This window comes from Giraffa tippelskirchi, chromosome 14 (assembly GCF_054371585.1).
Source record: "Giraffa tippelskirchi isolate mGirTip1 chromosome 14, T2T-mGirTip1v1.2.pri, whole genome shotgun sequence".
Taxonomy (NCBI): Eukaryota; Metazoa; Chordata; class Mammalia; order Artiodactyla; family Giraffidae; genus Giraffa; species Giraffa tippelskirchi.
In genome coordinates, this window is record NC_137288.1 from 65,580,877 (window position 1) to 65,587,618 (window position 6,742).

The following is a 6,742-nucleotide window of genomic DNA, read 5'->3' on the forward strand; positions in this document are numbered from 1 at the left end:
TACTTACTGAGGTGGAAAAGTAGGAAGAAGTATATAAAAATATATAAGAAATAGACAAGAAAACTTGCAACAGGAAGATTTAAATCTAATTCTGAAATAGAACTCCTTATTTCACCTACCCATTCTTATTCTTTTTCTTTTTTTTTGGCAATTTTTTCTTAATTGGAGTACAGTTGCTTTACAATGTTACAGCTATCTATCTTAAACATGCTAGTGTATAGATGTCAATCCCACTCTCCCAGTGCATCTCACCCTCGCCTTCCCCTCATCCCACTGTCCACACGTCCATTCTCTACGTCTGCATCTCTGTTCCCACCCTATAAATAGGTTCATCTGTACCATTTTTCTAGATCCCACACGTATGCATTAATACACGATTATACAGTTTGTTTTTATCTTTCTGACTTATTATGCTTCACTCTGTATGACAGACTCTAGGTCCATCAGTGTCTCTACAACTGACCATCCCCTTTCTAAGCATCTTCTAGCTGCATGTTTCCCTTCTTCACAGTAGGACAGAAGCACATGGACTACTGGGGCAGTGATGACAAAGTCTGTGAAGGCTGCCCACCCCCTGAGGCAGCCGGGACCCCATGCTTCCCCGCCCCCCTCCGCCCCTCCCCTGCAGCCCTGTACCAGGAAGAGGTCAGACTGATTTCAGCATCCTATCCAAACCAAGGGGATAGAGAAAGATACAAGAGCAAGAAGCAACTCCTGGTTCTGGGTGAAACCAAGCTCCTTATATCAAGTCACATGAACGTGAGTGATGAGTGAGTGAATTTCCCAAAATAATTAGGAGAAGCTTATAGCTCAATGCTGAGCAGACCTTCTTCCTGTTGGTGAACAGGCACGACAGGGGGAACATGTCCACTTCGATTTCCAGAAAGTGAAAAAGATGAAGATGGATTCCTGTAATTGGCATTTCACTCTCAGGAGACATTTGAAATGAAATGACCAGTTTAAGACTAGAAAACGAAACTGTTCTAGAAATTTTTAAATCAATACCAAGTTAAAAAAAGACTTACCAACAGAGACTTATCAATTCATCTAACCACAGATCAGTAAAACAGCAGTGGTCTGAGCCAGGAGTTACAGCAAGTTGTTTTGACAGTAGCAGACAAACTGAGCTCCAAATGAACATATCCTACTTTGGAAAACTGTACTATTCAACTTAGGCTACTTTAGTTTCAAACATAAAAGCCTTTGCACTCCACATTGTCAATAAAATAGACCTTCAAGTTATCTGAATGCTTTTTTCCCCCATAGGAACTTGCAATTTCAGCAGTAACTTACAGGCATTCAGAGACAGTGTCTTTTCTTTAGCTGCACAGAATCGGCTGACGTTTTATAGAAGAGTTTCCACTCAACTGGAGAAATCTCCCTAAGAGGATCTTTAAGCATAAGTTGTCAAATGTAACCCACTAAAAATGCATTTGCCATAAGAATTGACACAAAACAGGGTGAATGGGGGCATAGAAGAAAACATCTCTACATGAACACCTAAGAAAGGTATTATACCAAAATGTTTTTGTAGTGTTAGTGATTCTTATTTGTTCACAGAAAACATCACTATTTAATAGGAACCTGGAATAATTTATCATTTGGTCTAGCTCCTGTAAACGCCCCAGAGGAAAAAAAGAGTGGTATTTCTTCTGTTTTAGATTTTAAGAGTTCAAACTAGTGCCTGATTCGGTAAGTCAACACCAGTTGGATCAGTTTCACCCTTTAACACAGTGATAGAAATGACAGAATAATAAAATGAAAAGCATGCAAATTCAGATGCACTTCCTTCTACTTTTTGGCTTAAGGCTACAGATGACTCTTGCTTTATGTTAAGTGTGCCACTAAAATATGTTATTAAGAAGGGCTCATATTTTTAAGAGTAGTTCAGTTATCACTGTTGGACCAAACATGCATCAAAATTCCCCCATTTAAATGCATATTATTTGAGAAGAAAACGTAGCAAAGGAGACATGTGTATGTGTTTAGTCGCTCAGTTGTATCCGACTCTTTGCCGCCCCATGGACTGTAGCCCACCAGCCTCCTATGCGCATGGAATTTTTCAGGCAAGAATACTGAAATGAGTTGCCATGTCCTTCTCCAGAGGATCTTCCCAACCCAAGGATCGAACTCGGGTCTCCCACATTGCAGGTGGATTCTTTACCATCTGAGGCATCGGGGAAGCCTGGGCTCTTAACAAATGTTAACATTAAGAGTTAGAGTCTTCCAAGTCCAACCTAGAATATGAAATGACTGATGCTTTCTGCTACTGACTTGGGACTTACTAGTTACTATTTTCATGGAGTATCACAGAAAGATCACAGTTATGACATTTGGTAAGTATCAGTATTCCATATCAGGAATATATTTTTTCATAAATATAAATAAGTGTTTGGTTCCTATCAGTTATTTTTCAAATTATGGAAGTTGGACCAAAATATCTGTCTTACCACTTCAATGTGATTGCAGCAACATCCATCAAAGTAAGCAAAATGTGGCCTAGCCATTCAATGGAAGGAACATTAGTAGCAATAAAAAGGAACCACCATGCTACAAGCTGAATGCACCTCAAAAACATTATTCCAGGTTAAAGAAATCAGATGCTAAATAACATATATTCTATTATCTCATCATGTGAAATGCCCAGAAAAGTCGAATCTAAAGAGACAGAAAACAGATTAGTGGTTGCCTGGGTCTGAGGGTGAGAATGGTGAGTGCTACAAACAGGCTCTCGAGATTTTGGGAGGGGGCCGAGATGAAAATGTTCTAAAATTGGATTGTGATAATGATTGAACAACTCCATAAGTTTACTAAAAATCATTAAATTGGACAGTGTGATGTATTTGATAGTTTATAAATCATATCTCCAATAGAGCTGATTTTAAAAAAAAATAGCCAAAAAAAAAAAAAGGCAAGAATGTCTTACATAAAGTCATTTTTTTCCTCTGAGGTTAAAAAATAATTGCAGTCATGTTTTTCTAAATTTACAGGAAAAAAAAATAACTTGATGGATATAATTTTCTCAATTTAAATTTTTCAACCCCTAAATTATTGGAATCTACTACTACTACAAGGTTAGATTTTATTGAATTTGCATGAAATTGATGTTTTTTTTAGCTATTTCAGGTTTAAGATCTTAATATTTCATAATATTAAACTCAGAATACAGGATTCCTAAATTCTTTCCCAGCCTAAGCAAAAGAGGAAAGTGACCTGAATAACATATAAATTCCTTTACAATTTTTTAATTTGACTAGTTAAATCACTGGAAAAGAGTCTGTGATTTGAAGCTAATCTAGTTTCGGTCAGTGCCAAAAAATGTATTAGATGTTGCCTGGTATGGTTCCTGATTATGGCCTCAGGGTGTTCCGGAGGATTCCAAAGCTGTGTAAATTCCAGAGGACAGAAATGTGTCTCATTTACACCAACGTGTGTCCCCCTGTGTCTCCTAGACAGACCATGGTGCCCTACACAATAAATGTTGGTTCAGTGGTTCAGTGAATAAAGCAACAGGCCTGAAAATCCACAGGTGCACCAAATATTTTCTAAAACTGAGCACACATACGTGCACATATTTTTGTTTTCCAAACTCCGTGGGTGACTGTCTCCATGTTTAGATGCTTGTAAAATGTAAGTTCACTTAAACATGCTATTAAATTGATAGTAACATGTTGCCATTTTGAAATGCTTTTCTAGCAATAAACGGCCATCTAATTTTAATGAAAAAAATCTCAAAGATTCAAGCCCACTAATGTAAAAGATTTTGACATTCCTCCAAGGAACTTTCCAGGCAAGAATACTGGAGTGGGTAGCCATTCCCTTCTCCAGGAAAAGAGAGAGATCTTCCCAACCCAGAGATCAAACTCGGGTCTCCTGCATTACAAGCAGATTCTTGACCATCAAAGCCATCTGGGAAGATCTCAGAAATCTTAGCTGTTTCCTTTTTCAGTCATCATTCCAAACAAATAAATATATGCCTCAATTTTCAGTTTTGACCAAATCTAGCTTGGATTTTTCCAACTTAGTCCAGAATTTGGGTTACAACTCAAGCCCACTTTCTAGCACATTATAAATCACTACGCTAACAAATATATTAACATGCTTGTTATTATCTTGTGAAATCATAAATGTGAAAAATATGACTGAAACAGTGCCTGCATTTATTTCAAAAGCCTCTCTTTAGTTAGTGCAGGTTTACTTACTAAATTTATTTAGCAGATTAAAGGGAAAAGACCTTGAGAAGCTTGCCGAGGTCGCAGAAAGTGTAAGCCATTTTCATTCCCTCTGTAAAGAGGTGGGAAGCCCCTGCCTTAGGTACAAATTCCTCTGCGTCAGTGACCTTCACACTCAAAGGGTCAGCGTAGGCTGGGAGGGAGGGGGGACGGCCCAGCAGCAGGAAACAATCGCACCTGTTGTGTCTGCAGGGGTACCTGAGACTGCAGCTTGGATCATATTTCTGAAAAGCCAGACTTCTGCAGAACTGAATATTTAATACCATCAGGTACATAAAAGGACAGAGTATCTTCTCCCAGTTGCAAGTGAGAAATAATTCCTTTTGAACACTTTATCTAGCCTATGTATAGCAATAAGTAAAAAACAATTTTTGATTTCTGAAAATAAAACGACCATAGTGAAAATGGCAGACCCAGTTTCAGGTACCTTTGGAGCTAACTCTTCTTTTATATATGTAAATTTATTTGCTCTCAAAGAAGGTTACAAGTTTGCCATTGCATGCCATTCATGCAGTCTAAATCTCCCCTCTCACGGTCCCGGGCTATTCCTTCTGTAAGATGACACTGCTTCTTTGCACACCTGCCAGGGGCTGAGTAACTTTCAGCTCTAGAAACCCATGACAGCAGAAAACGGTCATCCAACAGGTTGCTCTCCCTTCACTACACCTGAAGCTAACAGAAGCCAGAGCGGATGAATGTCTGCGCTCTTAAAAACTCAGGGCACACGGAGCTGCCAAAGTCGTCCAGCGAGGGTCCATAGGTGACAGCCAAGTTTTCCAGAAGGCTTTCTCCACCGCCTCTGAAGGGGGGACCCCCGGCCAAGGGACTGCCTAACAGCAACCTAAATAAGCAATCTAAATAAACAACCGGGCGTTCGCAGGGAGAAGGAGGGTGTATCCTTTCTCAGGGAAGGCAACTCTGTTCCTTGTCGTTCAGTCACCAAGTCGTGCCCGACTCTCTGCGACTCCATGGACTGCAGCACGCCAGGCTTCCCTGTCCTTCACCATCTCCGGGAGTTTGCCCAAGTTCATACCCACTGAGTGGGTGATGCTACCCTGGAGGCGCACAAACTTCTCGCCCAGGGAATCTGACTCCAGAAGAAAGGTTTACAGGGAGAATGCCGTCCTCACCGAGGACCTGTGCGCAGGAAAATGCCCTTGGTGCTCCAGGCGGCACGGGGGGAGGGTGGAGGGGACCCGCTCCAAGGGCGCCTGGACCCCCGCTCGCCTAGGGGAGAGGAGGGTGACCTGGGCGAAGATCGCTGGGGCTCGCCTACCTTGGAGGGCGCTCGGCGAGCGCGGGGTCTGGGCGCCGCTCCTCCCCTGGCTCGGCACCGCGGGCGGGTCGCGCGGGTCGGCTCCGCCGGACTCCGCGGCTCCGCAGCTCCAGGGAGCTCCGCCCCGCACTGCAGGACGCGCCCCGGGCAGAGTCGAGCGCCCGAGCGGCTCCGGGGCGGGGCCTGGGCTCCCCGGCGCCCCGACGCGCGCGCCCGGCTCCCGGCGACCCGGGGTGCTGTGTGAGCCCCGGGGTGCCTTGTGTGCACCGCGACACTCAAGTCCCCAACCCCGCGCACAGCTCAGTAATTGGGTTATTCTGTTAGGGGATGGGGGTGGGGGGTGGATAGTTCCTGTTGCTTTTTTTTTTTTTTTAAAGATCCTGTTTAAGCTCCAAGCTCATATACTTTTTGTTTTTTATACTTTGGCTACCTGATGCGAAGAACTGACTCTTTGGAAAAGACCCTGATGATGGGAAAGATTGAAGGCGGGAGAAGGGGACATGGATGAGATGGTTGGATGGCATCACGGACTCGATGGACATGAGTTTGAGCAAGCTCTGGGAGTTGGTAATGGACAGGGAGGCCTGGCGTGCTGCAGTCCATGGGGTCACAGAGTCGGACACGACTGAGCGACTAAACTGAAGGCTGTTTTGGAATAAATTTAGATTTATCAAATTTGGAGGAGGAAATGGCAACCCACTCCAGTATTCTTGCCAGGAGAATCCCATGGACAGAGGAGCCTGGTGGGCTACAGTCCATAGGGTCACAAAGACTCAGACATGACTGAGCAACTGACACACGTTAGATTTACGAAAAAGTTGCAGAGAGAGTACAAAATTCCCTAAACCTCCCTAGCCGATGTCCCGTAGTAGTCACGTCTTACATCACCATGGTACAGCTGTCAAAACTAAGAAATGAACATTGATCCCTCACTATTAACTAAACTTGACCTCGTGTAGATTTCACTAGTTTTCTGCTGATCTTTTTTTCTGCTGATCTAGTTTTGTTTCTGATCTTTCTGTTCCGGGATTGCCTTCAGGATTCTACGCTCCATTCCAGTGTTGAATCTCTTTAATCTCCTCTTATCTGTGACAATTTCTTGGTCTTCTCTGTTTTTTCTTAACTTTGACAGTCTCCAAAGATTTTGCTAAGCTGTTTTGTGGATATCTATCATTTGGTTTCATTTGATGCTTTTTTCATGATTAGGCTGTGGTCTGCCTGCAATGAGGGAGAC

At 42.8% G+C, this 6,742-nt stretch overlaps 1 protein-coding gene across 7 annotated transcripts in view; it reads right to left on the minus strand.

The window, feature by feature from the left end:
- CCDC68 (coiled-coil domain containing 68) overlaps nucleotides 1-5,639 on the minus strand; it is a 57,795-nt gene extending 52,156 nt beyond the window's left edge. For all 7 annotated transcript variants that reach the window (XM_081562243.1, XM_081562244.1, XM_081562245.1 and 4 more), the window contains exon 1: nucleotides 5,509-5,639. The gene's annotated coding sequence lies outside the window, so the exon portion shown is untranslated. The remainder of the gene's footprint in view (nucleotides 1-5,508) is intronic.
- Between the last annotated feature and the right edge of the window lie 1,103 nt (nucleotides 5,640-6,742).